Source organism: Theropithecus gelada, chromosome 7a (genome assembly GCF_003255815.1).
Source record: "Theropithecus gelada isolate Dixy chromosome 7a, Tgel_1.0, whole genome shotgun sequence".
NCBI lineage: Eukaryota > Metazoa > Chordata > Mammalia > Primates > Cercopithecidae > Theropithecus > Theropithecus gelada.
The window spans coordinates 53403067-53423528 of record NC_037674.1 but is presented as its reverse complement, the minus strand read 5'-3'; the positions used below and the strand labels follow the sequence as shown (position 1 = coordinate 53423528).

At 40.2% G+C, this 20462-nt stretch overlaps 2 protein-coding genes across 4 annotated transcripts in view; one reads left to right on the top strand and one right to left on the bottom strand.

Annotated features, from left to right (window-relative positions):
• HMG20A (high mobility group 20A) overlaps nucleotides 1-2150 on the bottom strand; it is a 69508-nt gene extending 67358 nt beyond the window's left edge. For 2 of the 3 annotated variants that reach the window (XM_025389960.1, XM_025389961.1), the window contains exon 1: nucleotides 1547-2150. The gene's annotated coding sequence lies outside the window, so the exon portion shown is untranslated. The remainder of the gene's footprint in view (nucleotides 1-1546) is intronic. The other variant, XM_025389962.1, reaches the window with a different exon arrangement.
• Nucleotides 2151-2386: 236 nt separating this feature from the next.
• The window catches only part of PEAK1 (pseudopodium enriched atypical kinase 1), a 301809-nt gene continuing 283733 nt past the window's right edge, over nucleotides 2387-20462 (top strand). The window contains exon 1 of the mRNA XM_025390349.1: nucleotides 2387-2540. The gene's annotated coding sequence lies outside the window, so the exon portion shown is untranslated. The remainder of the gene's footprint in view (nucleotides 2541-20462) is intronic.

The following is a 20462-nucleotide window of genomic DNA, read 5'->3' as shown; positions in this document are numbered from 1 at the left end:
GGTTCAAGCAATTCTCCTGCCTCAGCCTCCTGAGTAGCTGGGACTACAGGTGTGCGCCACCATGTCCAGCTAATTTTTGCATTGTTTGAAGAGACGGGGTTTCACCATGCTGGCCAGCCTAGTCTCCAACTCCTGACCTCGTGATGTGCCAGCCTTGGCCTCCCAAAGTGCTGGGATTACAGGCGTGACCAAACAGCTTTTTAAAAAAAACTACTATAGAATTAAAATAATTGCAGAGTCTGAGGCTAGATTAAGTACAATCCCAAAAGTAAAAGTACACAGGCCTTATTACTTCAAAAATTCTTGAAAGACAATACAGTTCTAGGTTCACTGATAACATATCCTAAAATTACTAACATTATTCAGATTTCACAAAGTAAGCTTCAAATAGATTGATTCCTTCAACACACAGACACACACCCCTCTAAGTATTGTGTTATCTGACAACAGAAGCCAAGGAATCAAAATTATTGAGTGTTTATTACCACCTCACATACAGTTTATTACAAATGAGATATGGAAAACCAGAAAGTTCTTATTGATCTTTTGTCCTTTGTGAGCCAGCTTTTTCCTGTTTAGAATCGGAGCTGAGTCTCATGACCCTTGTGCTATACTTTTAATACCACAAAGAACAGACACCATTTAAAAATCAGTGATTAATTAAATTACAAAGGAGGAAAATGTAATAAAATGCAACTTTCACAAATGTTACGTGTAAGCTACGCATAAGAATTTTTAAGGCTGAGGAAGTTGTTCTCAGGCACAGGGCAAAACCTGTAGCCAAAATCAATAGGACTAATAATTTAAGACGTCAATTTTATCAGTTAAGGTAACATCAAATTTGAGTACTTTAGTGTGATATTTTCATTCTGCTAAGAAGAAAACGCCCCGGATTTTATGTAAAACATTCAGTCCCCTAAATAAAAAGTTATCTCCTTAAAAGAGAAGCTAGATTTCCTGTTGCATGTCAAGGCAGAGGGCACCACACTTCACCCATCCGAGGCTGGACTTGAGTAGGGGTGCAGGTGTTGGCAATTCATCAGTCACACAAGCTATGTGGTCTTGCAGAGGTGAATAGAGATTTTTTAACAAGGGCTTTCGAATTCTTTGAAGAAAACACTGAGACAATTTTGCTGGGGAAGAAATGCTCCATCTTCCACGTGGAAACAAACTCATAAATTCTGACTGTAGGTTGGTGTTCAGCACAACTTGGAATAACCTAACTTTTCACATAAAACACAACCCCCAAGCTGCAAGATACGGTCTCCGCGAATGGCACCAAGCACCACCTTTTCAAGCCCTCACCAGCACTGGAAGTGGGTTGGACACCCCCAAACCATCACCACCCCCCCAACAGGAAGTGAGGGTGTCCCCCCTCCCCCAGGACGGCCTTCCTCCCCTCCCCCAACCGGAAGTTGAGGCGCCCCCATTCAGCCGGCCTCCAACCAAGACAAACCAATACCACCACCACCAAAAGAAGGGTGATCTTCAAGGGGTGAAAGGCAGCTCGACTGGGGCCACCCCCAAGCTCGCCTTGCTTACTGACCTGCTGACGACAGGGGCAGGAATGGGCCTGGGGCCTAAAGAAAGTCCCTTGCACAGAGGACAATTCCCTCAGCCCCTCTCAATCGCCTTCACTTCACGCACTCGTCGTCTCACAGCTGGACAAAAATTCTTCCGCAGCACTTTATTTTGGTGTCCTTTCCTTTTCTTTACCTAATCTCTTAACCACCTTTCCACAGGTAACTCCTCTTACCGCACAGCATTTACAATTGCTCCGGTGAGGAGAAAAATGAAATATTTTCCACGGTCCCTTCAGAAAAATGAAGGGATTATTTTGCCCCAATGCGGCGAAGGACTACGTGGTTACGCAAGGTGAGCCTTATTTTCGTGGAGGTTTCTGGGAGATGTAGTTTTTTTTTTTATTGCGACGGCCCGCAGAAAGTAGAGGAACTGAAATTGGTCATGACTATATATTAGCGTCCTCGAAAACATATTCTGTATTCGATGACGGCTGACCTAGCGGGCTCCGACGTCCAGATGGGCCCAGACTTCCCTGATCTTTTCCTATGCGGCTTAATCGAACCCAAATTTTCGCTCTCGCGGGCCCAAGGTCTCGGCAGCCCCGCCCCTTGTCTTGGCCCCGCCCTCCACAGCCAATCAGGCGCCCTTTAGGTCTCGTCCTCTGGAGCTTGGAACGCAGAGAGGAGGGGCCTGGCGGCGACTCCTCCCGCTGGGCTGAGGGAGACCTGGGAGACAACTGGAGCTTGTGCGCGCGCGCGCGCGTGCTCACGGCTCCAGGAGCGCGGCGAGCGGGCGAGGGCGCGCGGGGGGGCGGCGCGCGGGGCCGAGAGGAGGCGGGCAGGCTGGTGGGCTGGGCGGGCGACGAGCGGCCGGGAGCGCGCGGTGGACTCGGCCGCGGCGAGTAGTTAGTTAGTTGTTCTTAGTGTCAGTTGCTCGGCGGCGGCGGCCGTGGTCACCAGGAAAGGGACGGGACGGACGGCGATGGTGGTCGCCGCGGCGGCGTGTGCGCCCCTCAGGTAACAGCGGCCAGGCTGTCTGTGTCCCCTTGGTTGCCTTTTACTCACGCGCCGGCTGTGGGACCACGGTTGCCGCGGGTTGAGGGCGCTGACCCGGGGGAATCCGGGCGGGGCGGCGCGGGTTCTGGGTGGCGCCGCTGCCGGGGCTCTGGCGGCCAGTGCGTCCAGCCCGGCGCGGGCTCTCGCTCTCCGGCCACCCCCGCGCCCCGCTGGTGCCGCGCGCCCCCCGCCTCCCCTGCCCCCTCCCTCGGCGGCGGCCCCGGGAGCGCGGCGCCCCCCAGAGGAAGGAAAGTTGGGACCCGCCGCGAGGGACGCCCCCCGGCGCGGCAGGGAGGCTGCGGGGGAAAGTGAAGGCTGGAGGAGCTGGACGCGGGGAGGCCAGGGTAGAAAGGACTTCTCTGGCTCCTGCCGGGTCCACACGGTCAGTCCGCTCCCACACCCGGGAGCATCGGTGCAGCCTCGCCGGCAGCGCCGGGTGGCTCCCTGCCTGCTCCCTTCGCGCCGCGGCTGGGGAGCTTGCGAACGTGTGGGCTGGCGGGGTCGTTTGGGGGTTGTGAGTGGTTCGGCTGCTCAGTTTTTTTCTTCTCTGCCCTTTGACTCATCCGTTTTTGCAACTTTTCTTTCCTCCCTCGATGGGGACTTGCCGTCTGAACCGCGTCTGTCCCCTTCCCCCTCGTCGTATGCACCATCCGTCTGGGAGCTTGATTTCATTTTTTCCTCCTTTGGCTGCGTTCAAGATTGCTGAGAGCACCGGGAGCGACCCTCCTACCCCGCCTGCCTCTGGCCTGTTAAATGTTACTTTTTGCAATTCGTTGTTTTTTAAAGATCCAAGTTCAGGAATTTGAGAGCTGTGGAATGGAGTTATTGGAAGGCTGGCGTTGAGGGGGTAGTGATGAGCTAGAGGAAAACTATGATTTCATCTTTATTGGCCTTGCTATAGAAAACCTAATTCATTTTTTTTTTTCTGCCTCTATTGAGTGTGGTAAGATCATACGTTGAATTAAATACTTAGAGACTTACATAAAAGACTATTTTTAGGTCATTGGATGATGTACGAGAACAGCTTTTCACCTGAACTGGAATTGCCTTGAGGATTCTGTTTTGGGGCCTACCTACTGATTTTTGTTCAGCCACAGCGTCGTCTTTTCCCGATAAATGAAGTGATGTAGTGATGTGTGTAGTCAGAGAACCCATACTGCTCTCTGCAGTATGGAAGTGAAAAACGTGAATTATCCACAGGGGTAAAACTTTCCGTGAGCAATCTTGGATAACTCACTTCATGATGGCTTCTCCCGTAATCTCAGAGCATTTCTAGATAACTCAATTCACTGGCTACCCTAATTACTTTCTGACTTGCCTGGGACTTCTCTTTGGTGACTTGTTTAGTAAACTATAATGGCAGATATGGTACATTTTCTTGGCTTCAAAGTTGAGGGTTATAGCCTCAGCCCAGAGATGAACAATGGAAGTAGAATTCATAGCACTGCTAGTGAATTTTGGATATGACCAACTCACAAACTATGTGAAAAAACAAACATCCCCTTTTCATTGCTGTCAGGGAGGAAAGGGGGAATATTTTATTATGTCTTTGTTTTGGATTCTCTAACATGACTGTATTATGTGGGAAAAATGTCAAATTATTTTTTTAAGGCTTTTTAATGTGTGTTCCTTCTCTTCCCTCACTACCCCCTACTCCCGCCCCAACTTAGGGGCTAAAATATATGTGTGGCTGTATTCTAGGGTTGGAAGAGAAGTGTTTTGGTGAAAGAAAAATATAAGATCACTTTGAACTATTATGATACCTCAACTATTCGTTTTATCCAGTTGATAGTACACAGAAACTTTCACAATAATGTTTGTAGCCTGTTAACGTTCAAAATTCATTTTTAAGAGTCTACCCTGAAGGCCCATTAAGAAATAATGCAACTTCATAACTGTTTCCCGACAATCACGTTAAAAAATGTGTTCCTGGAATGCATTATACGTGTACTCATATAAACATTTATCTTTGTACATTTATGGTAATGTAAATATTTAAGCCTGAGAGCTTAAAAACTTTTATTTGCTTATTTGCATACATGTTTTTCAACATCTAACAGTGCCAACCATATTTGCCAAATAAGCATCAGCAATAAATTCATGCTTTGGCACATTTCATGTAATAACTCTTCTAAATTGTTCCGTGGTGAAGCATCATGAGAGTAGCATTTGCTTCATGAGAGAGATTTGTTGTTCTTTTTAACTGTGCTGATGTGCTGTTTAAGTGGAACAGGTGCTGGGCCCTAGCCATTTGTGTTGATACCTGCCAAATCATACCCTTTTGTTGGATGGGTTGTTTAAGTAATTTAGGAACCAAACTGTGGCCCCTGGCATGGCAAGTGTGAGTACAAGGCTCCATATCAGTGTTGCAAATCGCTGTTTTCACTGTAAGAGGCAGATGTGTATGATGAGCATTGTTCTGTCATTTGCTCATCTCTTTACTGTGATTCCTACAATCTTCCCCACCCCCCGCACCCCCCACCCCACTTTCCTTCCCAGTCATTTCATTACTGAAACTCCTGGTACAGTCTAGGTTCCCTCAAGGCTGATTTGTTTTCCTTCGTGAATTGTAAATTCTAGTAACCTTTAGGCCAGGAATAGATAGTTTACATTTGTTTGACAAATGTTTGAGTACATTTTAAGTGCCAGGCATGGTGGTAGGTAGTACCTCAGTATTATAGAGTATGATATTCCTTTTTGCAAGGAGGTTACAGTTGAGGAGGAAAAGATAGGTGATAACCAATAATTATAGTATGACAGGGCTGTGCACACATTCCTATGGATGGAAGCACAGAGGAAGGGTAGCTGACTCAGACTTGGGGGGATGGGGGGAGGGTGTCTAGAATGCATCTTAGAGTGTTACCTGGGCTAATCTTCAATAATAGGTAAAAGTTAACTAGGTCCAGAAAGAGGGAAAGTACATCTTATACCAGTGCTGTCCTATAGAAGTTAAATACAAGCCACAAATATAAGTCACATATACAACTTAAAATTTTTTAGTAACCACATTTTGAAAAGTAAAAAGTGAAATTAATTTTAATAATATAAACTCAGTATATCCAAAATATCATTTCAACATGCATTCAGTATAAAAAGTAATATTGAAATATGACTTTTCCATTTTCATACTGTCCTCAGAATCCCGTGCATAATTTTCTACTGTCTTCAGAATCTGGTATGTAATTTACACTTATAGCACATCTCAATTTGGACAACTACAGTCACATACTCAATGACTGCAGGTGAGTGGACAGCAATAACACAGCTTTAGAACAGGGGTGGATGAAGTAATAAGCCAAATCAATGATTGTCTTGTGAACCAAGTTAAGGAACTTTAACTTAATTCTGAAGTTTGTGGGGATTTAGTGGGGAAAAAATTAAGCTATGCTGTGGTAGAATCAGATTTGTATTTTAGACTCGTCATTTTGACAGTAAAGTGAATATTGAATAAGAAACAAAACTGGAAGCAAGGACCAGTTAGGAAGCTATTCCTGGCGAGAAATGATGAAGAGTGTAGAAGAGGGAGTGGCTCTATGAGAGATTTAGGAAGTATTATTAACGGGACAGGAAAAATATATTTAGATTATAGAATTGAGCAAGACTGAAGATTTTGGATGATTCCTACATTTCTGTTGTGATCTGCTGAGTAGATTGGGCAAGCAGCGGAAGAGAAGCCAACCATCTGTGCCAGACAGACCAAAGATGAAAAAAGGACATAGAGATTTGTCATGAAAGCTGAGGGAGAATATTATTTCAAGGACTAGGGGTGGTCAACACTGTATCCTGCCTCCAAAAGGAAAAGTAAGATAAAGACTGAATAAAGTCTCTGAGACTTGATGATTAGGATGTCTTTTGTAACTTCAGCTAGAGCACTTAGCTACATTGTAATGCATGGGGGTGGGTGTTGAAAAGTGAATAACAACTGTAAGTGTAGCTAATTGAGAGGGATACAATGTTTTCAACAAAGGACTCTGACTGAGTCTGTAAGTAGGGGGAGATGCTTGGGATTTAGAGAAGTTTGCCTTTTTTACAAATGGAATCTTGGACATGCTTAATATGAGCCTGGAAAGAGCCAGTGGAGAGGAGAAACTGAAGAAGAGTGTATATGTGTGTGTTTGATGGGCGTGGGAAACTGGCTGGTGGATGGAGGCAAGGATTTGGAGGTAATAGGGAATGGGATCCAGGGCGTAGGTAGAGAAGTTGGCCTTAAATAGAAGGTAGTCTCACTTTTCCAGTGAGCAGAAAGGAAGGAGATGGATGGCAGTGTAAATAAGTTTGTAACTGACAGGGCAGGAAGGAAGAGTTGATGACATGTCTTGTATAATTTTTAATCATCTGCTAAGAGTGAAGGGAACGTGATAGAATAGGGGTTTTAAAACAATATGTGCGGCCAAGTGCTGCGGCATGTGCCTGTAGTCCCACCTACTCAGTAGGCAGAGGCAGAAGGATTGCTTGAACCCAGAAGTTGAAGGCCAGCCTGGGCAACATAACGAGACCCTATCTCTTAGGAAAGACACACACAAAAAAAAAAGCCAGGTAAAATTAATCCATCCCTGTGAAAGGAATGGAAAAAAAAAGACAGTCTGTAGTTTATACATACTCTTTGTAAACAGCTTCCAAGGAATAGCTAGAGGGGATAGGGGTGGAGGTAAGGGAGAGAGAGGTAGACAGACAGACACATGACTAGGAAACTGAAGAAAGATTGTTAGTTAAGCATTGAGGGCCTGTTTATTTCAGATTGTAGACCTCATATTTGTAGCAGTACCACCAATTTGCATGGTTGATTTTTTTCCAGCAATGAGTGATCAGACTATCTGAAGAAACTATTTAATACTCACAAGAACCTTATGAGTTAATACGTATTGTTACTGTTACTCTCCTTGTTTGTAAGATGAACAGCTCCGGTTTAAATCCTGCCTAGGCTGTTATCCACTGCTTTGTAGATATCTGTTTGGTAGAGATATCTGAAGGACAGTTGGTTGAGGGAATTAATGATATTGAGTATTGCAACTCTGCTGAAGAACTATGGAGTCCTTCTGGATCATGAGCTGGAAGCCTGTAAGGAGGTGATCCAGTTGGGAGAAAATGAGGAGCATGAAATGCTAGAAGTCAGTGTGAAGCTGAAGAGCAAATGAAGAGCAAATACTAGCTTCTATTTATGGAGTACCTCCTATGTGCTAGACACTTTAATACCTAATTCTGATCCTAACGCTAACTCAACAATGTTGTTATTTACCTTATATTATTTCCTTTTTTCTCCTTCAGATGAAGAAACTGAGGATTAGAAAGGTTAAATAACATATCCAGACATACCCTGTCAGGTGATGGAACCAGGATTCAAAGCCCATTCTTTCTTGTCCAAACCATGTTCATTTCTTTCTTGTCTGAACCATGTTCGTTTCATTCTTTCTTGTCCAAACCATGTTCGTTTCATTCTTTCTTGTCCAAACCATGTTCATTTCAAGTCAGAGGATAAGATAGAAAATATAGTAATTGGGCCTGGCATAATGGCTTACACCTGTAATCCCAGCACTTTGGGAGGCCAAGGTGGGTTGAGGTCAGGACATTAATATCAGCCTGGGCAACGTGGTGAAATCCTGTCTCTTAGAAAAAAAAATACAAAAAATTAGCTGGGCATGGTGGTGCACACCTGTAGTCTCACCTACTTAGGAGGCTGAGGTGGGAGGATCACTTGAGCCTGGAAGGTTGAATCTGCAGTGAACTGTGATTGTGCCACTGCACTCCAGCCTCGGTGATAGAGCAAGACCCTGTCTCAAAAAGAAGAAGAAAGAAAGAAAGATAATGCAGGCCAGGTGTGGTAGCTTATTCCTGTACTCCCAGCACTATGGGAGGCTGAAGTGGGAAGATTGTCTGAGCCCAGGAGTTTAAGACCAGCCTAGGCAACACAGGGAGGCCTCATCTCTAAAAACAATAATAAATTAGCTGGGCGTGGTAGCATGTGCCTGGGGGCCCAGCTACTTAGGAAGCTGAAGTCGGAGGATCACTTGAGCCTGGATGGTAGAGGCTGTAGTGAGCCATGATCGCACCCCTGCACCCCAGTCTGGGCAACGGAATAAGACCCTGTCTCAAAAAACAAACAGAAAAATTGCTGCTATGTACTCTTCACCTGGGTTCCTCTAATGTTGACATCCTACATAACCATGGTACATTTATCAAGCTAAGAAATTAGTATTGGTACGATGCTTCAACCAAGCTTCAAACTTCTTTTATATTTTACCAGTTTTTCTAATATTATTTTTGCATTCTGTTATCCAAACCATGATACTACATTGCTTTAGTTGTCCTGTCTCTTCCAATGTGTGGCGGTTTCTTGGTCTTTTCTTATCTTTTATAACCTTGACACAGGTATTTTGTAGAATGTTCTTCAGTTTAGGTTTGTCTGATGTTTTCTCATGATTAGATTGGGGTTATGGATTTTGGAGGAGAGTACCATAGAGGTGAAGTGCCCTTATTATTTCATACGGGAGGTACATGATATCAAATAATTTATCACTTGTGATCACTCTGTTAAGGTGGTTTCTGCCAGATTTGTCCACTGTAAAGTTACCATTTTTCGTTTCCCATACTCTGTGCATTAGAAACAGGTTACTAAGTTTAGCCCACACTTAAAGGGATGGGAATCAAACTCTACTTCCTGGAGGGAGAAGTAGTAAAGAATTTGTGGACATATATTAAAACCACCACAGTAATTGGTAAATATTTTGAGAGAGCTACTTTGAGGCTTTGCCAGTATCCTGTTTCTGCCCACTAATTTCAGCATTCATTAGTGGATCTTGCCTGCAGCAATTATTGCTATGGGTTCTGAAGCTACTTTTTTTTTTTTTCCTCATTCTTTCTACATTTATTAACTGGAATTCTTCTATAAGGAAGGTTTGTCCCTTCTCTTCTATCTAATCATTTATCTCAGTTCAAATTCATAGATATTTATTTAATTCTTAGTGTTAGAATTAAAAGCTATCATTATTTTGTTGCTCAAATTATTCCAGTTTTGGGCCTTGGGATCTCTTTTAGGTCTACTTCTGTGTCCTTTTGGCATATTTCTATTTTTTTTTATATGTATGTACATGCACACTTCTTTACTCTCTGACATTACCACATGCTTCGGGTTCATCTTGGTTTTTTTCTGGCCCTAGCACTAGAATCAATTATTTCTCTAAGGAACCTTGGTTCCTTTCAGTGGAGGATGGTATTTTGAAGCCAGGATCTGGATGCTAAGTGTGCTCATTGCTGTGGAGTGTCATTGCTCCTAGACTTTCTCAGTGGAAAGAACTAGGAAATGCATGTATGTATACTAATCCATGTATCCACGTATTATTATATTAGAATCTGTATTTCTGTGTATAAAAATATAAATATACTGATTGTCACTCTAACTGAATTATGTTTTGTTACAAATAGATTTGCTGATGGATTGGATGTAGAATGGGAAAAGAAAAGAGTAATGGATCACTCCAAGGTTTTTGATTTGAGCAACTGGAAGATAGAGTTGTCATTAATGGAAATGAGGAAGACTTAAGGACGGTGCAGAGCAGGTTTCTGGGGAGAGTGTAGGAGTTCTGTTCTAAACTGGTTAAGTTTTTGAGATGTCTAATAGACATGCTAAGTAATAGAGATATTAAGTCAGCAGTTGAACATGGGAATCTAGATTTCAGAGAAGAATGGTCCAGGTTACATTTGGAACTTGTCAGTGTAGATTAGATCACCTGAGGAGTGAGGGTAGCTAGAGAAGAGAAGAGATTTAAGGACTGGCCCATGGGGCATTCCAGTCAGAGAGATAAGGAGGAGCAGTTCTGCATATTGATAAGGGCTGAAGTGTAGTTATAGAGTGGATTTCATATCATTAATAAACACGTTAGTATCTATTATTTGCAAGATACCAAGTTGTGTTTGGGGTTAACATCACTCCCTCCATAAATTTATAAGGCAAATTACAGACTTGAGAATAGCAGTAGAAGGTCACATACCTGATAAAGATATAAAGTACTAGGGGCTGGGTGTGGTGGCTCATGCCTGTAATTCCAGCTCTTTTGGAGGATGAGGCAGGAGGATCACTTGAGGCCAGGAATTTGAGACCAGCCTGGGCAATATAGTGAGACCCACCCCTATCCCACATCTCTACAAAAAGTAAAAAAATATTAGCTGGGTGTGCTGGCCCATGCCTGTTTTAGCTATTCAAGTGGCTGAGGCAGGAGGTTTACTTGAGTCCAGGAGTTCAAGCCTGCAGTAAGCCATGATCGCACCATTGCTCTCTAACCTGGGTGACATCGCAAGACTGTCTCTATTAAAAAAAAAAAAAAAAGGTATGAAGTACTAGTGAAGCTTATTAGAGAATGTGGACGTAAGAAACTATGAACTCAAATATGCGCCAGCTATATTTAAACGCTGATGTAAGCATGTGTCAGTCAAGAAACTTGTCAAGGCTTTATGTACACACTACTAATTGTCAACCAGTAGAAGTTTCTCCATATGTTAACCTTGGTTTCGGAGGTTGTTTCTGTCCTTGCTTCCTTTCCATTATTAGGTCTTGAGTTGGTAATTGTGCCTGTAGTCATTGGCTGTCAATTAAGCCACTCAGTGAACTGGCAAGGAGTGTTTCTGCTGCCCTCGACTGTTTAACTTTTGGCTATCTGCTACCTTTTCACAATCAATAGGATTTGACTTGGGACTGCATACAATCAAATGTTTCCATTTACAAGCAGGGTTGTAAATCAAGCAGGATTGGCCTTACCATCTTCTGTGAATATGCCCCTTTTTTTTTTTTTTTTAACTATTTCTTTCACATGTGGTCTTAGACATTCACATTTGTCATCTGGTTATTAAAGTCGAACCCAAAATAACAATTTTAGAATTTTAAAAATAGTTAAAACATGTAGCCTGGTAAGCCAATGTTTTAGTAAAACATTTTAATTTCAACCACTTTGCATTAAAAATAGGTAGACTTTCATTGCCAGCTGATAAGAGGTGGTAGTATGGCATGAGGCAGGCAAATAGCACCTATCTAGTAATTATTTAAGTGTCAGTCACTCTTTAGGAACTACAAGAAAAATAACAGGTGTACCTACTTTGTAGGATAGAGGGCAGATAATTGCAGGATTCCATTCTTATTCCTACCTCCGAGTGGTTGACAAAGCTATTATCCATGTTTAAGGACCAGTGTGTTGTATTTATTAGTTGTGAGAAATCTGAGCATATTTATATGCTGAGTGGAAAGAGCCTATGCATTGAGTGCAAAGACTGTATCTTACTAGCACAGTTCCTAACAAGTAGTGGATATTCAAATGTTTGTTGAATGAAAGATTTCAGTAAGGTACTTGACCCTTATAAAATTTAAGACATGAAGGTTTGTTTAGCTTGTTAAAGAAAGCTTAAGATATTAAAAATTTTCATTGTTTAAGTCAGAGTTAGTGCAAAGCAAAATAAATCTGTAAGGTAACATCCTCATTTTAGGCCAAGCCAAACAAATCATACCACTCTGTGAAAACATGATCACAGATGGGTGTGGTGGCTCACACCTGTAATCCCAGCACTTTGGGAGGCCAAGGCGGGCGGATCACCTGAGGTCGAAAGTTTGAGATCAGCCTGATCAACATGGAGAAACAAACAAACAAACAAACAAAAAAACACAAACCATGATTACTGTCTTTCAAGTAACTCATAAACCTGCCTTCCAAGAATAGTCAAGAATTCTAGTTCAGAAGTCACACTACCTGGATTTGAATTTACCAACTCAGCCACTTCCTGGCCATGCGACTTTATGTTAGTTTCTTAACCGTGCTTCAGTTTCCTCATTTGTAAATTAAGGATAATACTTGTACTTACTTTATGGGGTTGTGAGATGAAATTAGAATATATGTCATGCATATATACAAGTGTTCAGTTTTTAACTGTTATTCTAAAAATGCTAAGAGGCTAGTATCTTAGGGTTTTTTATTTTCTCAAAATTGCATATGCTGAGTGTTAAAGAAAAACAAATCCCTCTGTGAACAAGAAAAAACACTGACAGAAAGTATACCAGTATACTCATAATGGTATGTTGAGACAGTGAATAATGGGTTTTCTGCTTTTCGCCATCTCCACTTTTTCTTTTATTTCTTGAGCAGATTTTTTTTTTTTTTTTTTTTTTTTTTGAGTCTCGCTCTGTCACCCAGGCTGGAGTGCAGCCGCACGATCTCGATCTCGGCTCACTGCAAGCTCCGCCTTCCGAGTTCACGCCATTCTCCTGCCTCAGCCTTCCGAGTAGCTGAGACTACAGGCGCCCGCCACCATGCCCAGCTAATTTTTTGTATTTTTAGTAGAGATGGCGTTTCACCATGTTAGCCAGGATGGTCTCGATCTCCTGACCTTGTGATTCACCTGCCTCGGCCTCCCAAAGTGCTGAGATTACAGGCGTGAGTCACTGCGCCCGGCCCTGTTGAGCAGATTTTTATTAAATACTCAACTATGAGTCAAACACTGGGCTTTAATGAGCATATTACTTTCTGAGAGTAAGCAACATTGTAGTTAAGAGCATGGATTTGGGGCCCAGACTGCCTGGAGTTGAATCTCATTTTTACCACTTACTAGCTGTGTGGCCTTGGGAAAATCACTTTCTTGGTGCCTTTGTTTTCTTATCTGTAAAATGGGGGAAGTGATAGCATCAACCTCAGAGGGTTTTTAATGAGCTCATATTTGAAAAGTACTTAAAATAATGCTTGAAGCATAGTATCATGTGTGTGCTAAATAATGTAAAAGATGATAGAAATATTACATCATTTAAAAATAAAGATTTTAGGGAGGCTGAGGCAGGAGAACGGAGTAAACCTGGGAGGCGGAGCTTGCAGTGAGCTGAGATCGCACCACTGCACTCCAGCCTGGGTGACAGAGCGAGACTCCATCTCAAAAAAATAAAAATAAATAAAAATAAAAAATAAAAAAAGTAAAGATTTTAATTTTCCAGTATATTTATACTTTCACCCACATTGACAGGAGCACTTTTATTGTTTAAAGTTAGGGTTCCCCCTTAATTTTCAAAGTAGATTCAGTTTTGTTATTGCAAGGGAAGATGCCATGGTACCGCTCTCAAATATTTTTGTGTTTGTTTTTGAGATGGGGTCTCACTCCATTACTTAGGCTGGAGTGCAGTGGCATGATCATGGCTCACTGAAGACTTGACCTCCCGGGCTCAAACGATCCTCCCACCTAAGCCTCCTGAGTAACTGGGACCACAGGTGCATGCCACCATATCCGGCTAATTTTTAAAATTATTTTTTGGAGACAGTTTCCCTGTGTTGCCCAGGATGATCGCAAACTCCTGGGCTCAGGTAATCCTCCCGCCTCAGCCTCCCAAAGTGCTGTGATTGCAAGCATGAGCCACTACATCCTGCTTCAACTAATTATATTTTGGAATAATTAGTTGAATATTTCAAATGCTGAAAAACTGCCTTCTTTCTAGGCATGCTACAATATTTGTAGATTTTATATGGGTATGAAGTAGGTTTTTAATTGTGGAGGTTTGTGTGAAAGAAGAGTTAAGGCATTGGAGAAACAGGAGAAAGTATCTTCCTAATGCCAGTTCTCTCCTTCATTTTGAAAAACTGTTTCTGCAGCAGTATTCCTAGACTGTGTTTTTAAAAAATAATTATTTATTTTTATTTCAATAGGTTTTCAGGGGACAGGTAGTTGTTGGTTACACAGATAAGTTCTTCAGTAGTGATTTCTGAGATTTCGGTGCACGCATCACCAAGCAGTGTATGCTGTACCCAATGTGTACCCCTTACCCCCTCCAACCCTTCCCCCTGTATCCCCAAAGTCCATTTTATCATTCTTATGCCTATGCATCCTCATAACTTAGCTCCCACTTAGAAGTGAAAACTTGTAAGTTCTCAGGTTTTCCATTCCTGAGTTACTTCATTTAGAATAATGGTCTCCAATTCCATCCAGGTTGCTGCAAATGCCATTATTTTGTTCTTTTTTATGGCTGAGTAATATTCCAGGGTGTGTGTGTGTGTGTGTGTATTTTTAGTGTGTATAGATATATTTTTAGTGTATATATATATTTCACACTTTCTTTATCTACTTGATTGATGGGCATTTGGGCTGGTTCCATATTTTTTTTGCAATTGTGAATTGTGCTGCTATAAACATGGACATGCAAGTGTCTTTTTCATATGATAACTTCTCCTCTGGGTAGATACTCAGGAGTGGGATTGCTGGATCGAATGGTAAATCTACTTTTAGTTCTTTAAGGAATCTCCATACTGTTTTCCATAGTGGTTGTACTAATTTTCATTCCCACCAGCAGTGTAAAAGTCTTCCCTTTCACCACATCTGTGCCAACATCTAATATTTTTTGATTTTTTGATTATGGCCATTCTTGGAGGAGTAAGGTGGTATTCCTTTGTGGTTTTGATTTGCATTTCCCTGATTAGTGATGTTGAGCATTTTTTCATATGTTTGGTGGCCATTTGTATATCTTCTTTTGAAAATTGTCTATTCATGTCCTTAGCCCACTTTTGATGGGATTGTTTGTTTTTTTTTCTTGCTGATTTGTTTCAGTTCCGTGTAGATTCTGGATATTAGTCTTTTGTCGGATGCATAGTTTGTGAAGATTTTCTCCCACTCTGTGGGTTGTCTGTTTACTCTGCTGGTTATTTATTTTGCTGTGCAGAAACTTTTTAGTTTATTTAAGTTCCACCTATTTATCTTTGTTTTTGTTGCATTTGCTTTTGGGTTCTTGGACATGAAGTCTTTGCCTAAGCCAGTATCTAGAAGCGTTTTTCCGATGTTATCTTTTAGAATTTTTATCGTTTCAGGTCTTAGATGTACATCTTTGATTCATCTGGAGTTGATTTTTGTGTAAGGTGAAATGAGGATCCAGTTTCATTCTTCTACATGTGGCTAGCTAATTATCCCAGCATCATTTGTTGAATAGGGTGTCCTCTTTCCACTTTGTGTTTTTGGTTGCCTTGTCGAAGATCAGTTGGCTATAGTATTTGGCTTTATTTCTCGATTCTCTATTCTGTTTAAATTGGTCTGTGTGCCTGTTTTTACACCAGTACCAGGCTGTTTTGATGACTGTAGCCCTATAGGATAGTTTGAAGTCGGGTAATATGACACCTCCAGATTTGTTCTTTTTGCTTAGTCTTGCTTTGGCTATCTGAGCTCTTTTTTGGTTCCATATGAATTTTAGGATCATTTTTTTCTAGTTCTATGAAGAATGATGGTGGTATTTTGATGAGAATTGCATTTAATTTGTTGATTGCATTTGGCACTATGGTCATTTTCACAATATTGATTCTGCCCATCCACAAGCATGGGATGTGTTTCCATTTGTTTGTGTCATCTATGGTTTCTTTCAGCAGTGTTTTATAGTTTTCCTTATAGAGGACTTTCACCTCCTTGGTTAGGTATATTCCTAAGTATTTTATTTTATTTTTTGCAGCTATTATAAAAGGGGTTGAGTTCTTGATTTGATTCTCAGCTTGGCCGCTGTTGGTGTATAGCAGTACTAGTGATTTGTGTACATTGATTTTGTATCCTGAAACGTTACTGAATTCATTTATCAGACCTAAGAGCTTTTTGGATGAGTCTTTAGGGTTTTCCAGGTATACGATTATATCATCAGTGAACAGTGACAGTTTCACTTCCACTTTACCAATTTGGATGCGCTTTATTTCTTTCTCTTACCTGGTTGCTCTGGCTAGGCTAGGCTGTTTTTCATTATTTGCCTTTTGGAATCTGGCTGCATCCATACTGCTAAACCTCAAAACTAAATACTTCAAGTAAACTGCTGGGTCTTAATTCAGCTATTGGTTCTGAAGTTAAAAGAGCTTGTTCGTTTCCAGATTCAGTGAGGAAGGTATTATAATCTAAGAGTGATGAGAAAAATGAAAAACCTATTTTATTCTGTACAGTATAACAGCAAATTTAAGTGGTTCTTATATACTTCTGCCCATACAAATGCAGCTTGTGAAATGATATTATCAGTGAATATGTAAATCACACCATCAGCAGCATAGAAATAATTTATAGATACAATGGTTTCTAATGTAGGGAGTTAGGCTTCTGAATTCCTTAATTATTGACTTAGATTTTATTTCACATATTTTAAAGTTAAATATATATAAATAAAATTTGAATCTTATAAATGCAACTTGTAGTTGTCAGTTTTGTATTCCAAATGTCTAGCAAAAAAATCTTGTCATCTAGGAAGGGATATGTTTTGTATTCTTTTGTAAAATGCAATGGCAGGGCTTTATTAAGGCGTGAATGCTGATCTTCTCTTATCTTCTATGGGCCTGCATCATCTGGATTTTTATGGGCTTGCTGTCTTACTAGGAGACTGACTCCTGCTATATGCAACGATTTCCCTCTAATTTTCTCTGTCCTTTTTGGCTGAAGATCTCGAGTGGGGTTGAATGTTACATATTATACCACACGTCTTTTAAAAATTAATAGCTTTTATGATAGAAATATAGTTCATTTTTATTGTTGAAAAGTTGGAAAACGTAAAATAGATAAAAAGGAGAAAATCTGTCATGCTACCATCCAGAGATAACTAGTGCTAATAACGTAGTGCCCTTCTCCTCAGTCTTTTTGTGTATATATGCATGTGAAAATATCTAATTGACCTCGGCCGGGCGCGGTGGCTCACGCCTGTAATCCCAGCACTTTGGGAGGTTGAGGGGGGCAGATCACGAGGTCAGGAGATTGAGACCATCCTGGCCAACATGGTGAAACTGCGTCTCTACTAAAATACAAAAACTTGGCTGGGAGTGGTGGCATGCACCTGTAGTCCCAGCTACCCAGGGGGCTGAGGTAGGAGAATTGCTTGAACCTGGGAGGCAGAGGTTGCAGTGAGCCGAGATTGTGCCACTGCACTCCAGCCTGGTGACAGAGTAAGACTCCGTCTCAAAAAAAAAAAAAAAAAAAAAAAAAAAAAAAAAAATCGAATTGATCTCATACTACTTATAATAGGGATATAGTTTATCAGTTATAATAAATGCAGTAAAGTGGTCACACTGTGAAAGGCATACAGGAGCTGAGACTGACTGAGGAGAGAGCAGGTTTATGTTCATTGCAGGAATTGGCATTTTTCTTTTTTTCATGTTGCTAAGCACATTCGATAAGTTGAATACATACTGAAGCAGCGTACGTACCTTTAATAATCTGATAACCTGCTGTTTTTTTCTGATAATGTATCATAGACTTTATCATTAATAAATCCTACCTCCTCCTGTGATCATTCTCCAGTGTATTGAGAACTGGCAATCATATAGAATATATTAGTAGAGCAGATTCTCTATAGTCTCAAAGAATATGTCTCAAATATTTGAGTATATCTTACAGCAGTGCTGTCCAATAGAAATAGTGCAAACCACATATGTAGTTTCAAATTTTCTAGTAGCCACAATTTAAAAAGTACAAAGAAGCAGGTGAAATTAATTTTAATGATATATTTTATTCTAGTATAAATAGTATATTGCAACATGCCGTCAATATAATGAATTACTGAGATATTTTACATTCTATTTTTTCTATCCTCCAAATCCAATGTATATTTTCCACTTAAAGCACATTTCACTTCAGACTAGCTGCATTTCAGATGCTTAGTAGCCACAGGTGGCTAGTATTAGCACAGTCCTAGAACATAGAATTTCCCCCCAGAAGATGCAGTAAAATATCATTTTGCAGGTATTCTGGAGAGTTATATGAGAAGAAAACTGCAAAGCCAAGTTACACCATGGATCCTGAACACTCACTTTGCTGTCTCATAAGATGTTAAACCTTTGCCTCAGTAAAATTAGATATTTCTGTATTTATGGATCTTCATGTCACGCAAGTGTTAAATTTGTAGTTGTCTAAAGGCCTACTGGATATATCTTAGAATGGTCAGTAAAATTGATTCTATATTCTAAAGTTCTGTTTTTAACTACCAGGTACTATGCTCATTACCTGGGTGATAAAATAATCTGTACACCAAACCCCTGTGACATGCAGTTTACCCGTGTAACCAACTTGTACATGTACCTCTGAACCTAAAAACTGGAAATGAAAAAAAATGTCATTCTGTTTCTGAAATGAATTTGTGGCATTGTAATAAATATGTGGCATGGTCATAAAGGTTAGTGATATAAACTGAATGTAATAGAATAGAATTGAATAAGCTTTGTTTTTAATTGAGTTTGTGGTCATGTGAAAAATATTCCTTAACATCTTAGGCTTTATTTTGTTCTGTAAGATGGAGATAATCCTGCCCTTTTTTCTTAATATTATTTTGATTGTCGAATGAGATGAATGGAAACTAAAGGGATGTGTTTTATTCATCTTCATGTCCCCAGGACTTAGTATAGGGTTCGATATGTGAACATCCAATAAATATTGGACTCAGAGGCTGAATATATATGGAAGAACTTTCAAAATAAATATGCTACCAGTGGAAGCTGTTATTACTGTACTTGATTTGTACTATTTCTTATTATTTAAATTCTTTACTGGAATATGAGAACTCTTTAATAATTATTTGCCCGTACAATCAAAAAGTAAGGTTGCCTATTGTGGTTGTATTTTTACTTACCTGTAATATTTTATTCATTGAATCTTGTCTGTAGATAAATATATTTCTAAAAATATGTTATTATCTTATTTTAAAAGATATTTCATACTTAAAATAAATGTCTCTGCTTTTCTTCAGAGTAAACAATTTAAAATCTTGTTGGTATTGGGAGAGAGATGACTGCTTTCACCATACCCAATCAGCAGTATTTGAGAGACAAATACAATGTCATTGGAGGCCAAGATGATAGAGGCAGAGTAGCAATATTTTAAATACTGGAATATGGTTCTAGTAACCAGAAAAGGCTCCAATTTTGAAAGGATTTCTTATTTCTATAATGATAAGAAAAACTCCATCTTTTTCTTCTGCAATGGGATGCAACATTTCATCATTGCTTAGAGTGGAAGTATAACAAAATCATAATGCAGGAGCAAATAATGTATACCCAGAACTGCATTTCAAAGTGATCTTCATGAAAACATTAGCTTTTTCTAGCCTCAGCTATGAGTTTCTGCAACTGCCCACTCACTGAGTCATCTATAGCAATTGAAAGTTTAGATATTTCCCATTTGTTAGGGTATTTTTTTTCATACAATGTGGCTTTTATCTATCCTGAATGAAGTAAGCAAGATTCATATAAAATGGCATGTGCAGTATGAAAGTCTGCTTTATTGTTTCCTGGGAATAAATGAAGAACTTTAGGAAGCAGTTGAATATTATCAGTGTACTAGGAACCATTAAACTAAATGATACACTCTGGGAGTAGTTGGCAGTTTTTTGTTTTCATTATATTCCCCCACTTGTACCTTCACTCAAAACTGGAGCATATCTTTCAGTATTTGATGACAGAAAGATAATCGGATTAAACTTTATTTTTTTCCTATTTTTCTTTACATGATAGTTATATACTAATAATTTTAATATGTAATATTTTAAATATTGAGAAAATATAGCACATGTTACTAAAAGATATGCAGTGACATTGAAGACCATTTGGCTAAATAAATGGGTGATATGTTGATTGAATGAAATAATTGGTCTCATTTAAAGAGGAGAGGAGGGAACTTGCTTTTTTCCCTTGATCTTCTTTTCTCCCTGATGTCTAGATACGTATTTTAAAGCAATTCTATTACTGAAAATCCTCGGCTTGTTTCTGTTCCATTCTGAATTTTACTGTTTGTTGTTGTGCTTAGGCACAAGGGAAGAGGATTGAAATCTGGTTTTTTTTTTTTTTTTTTTTTTTTTTTTTGAGATGGAATGTCCCTCTCGGCTCACTACAACCTCTGCCTCCCGAGTTGAATTAATTCTCCTGTCTCAGCCACCATCGT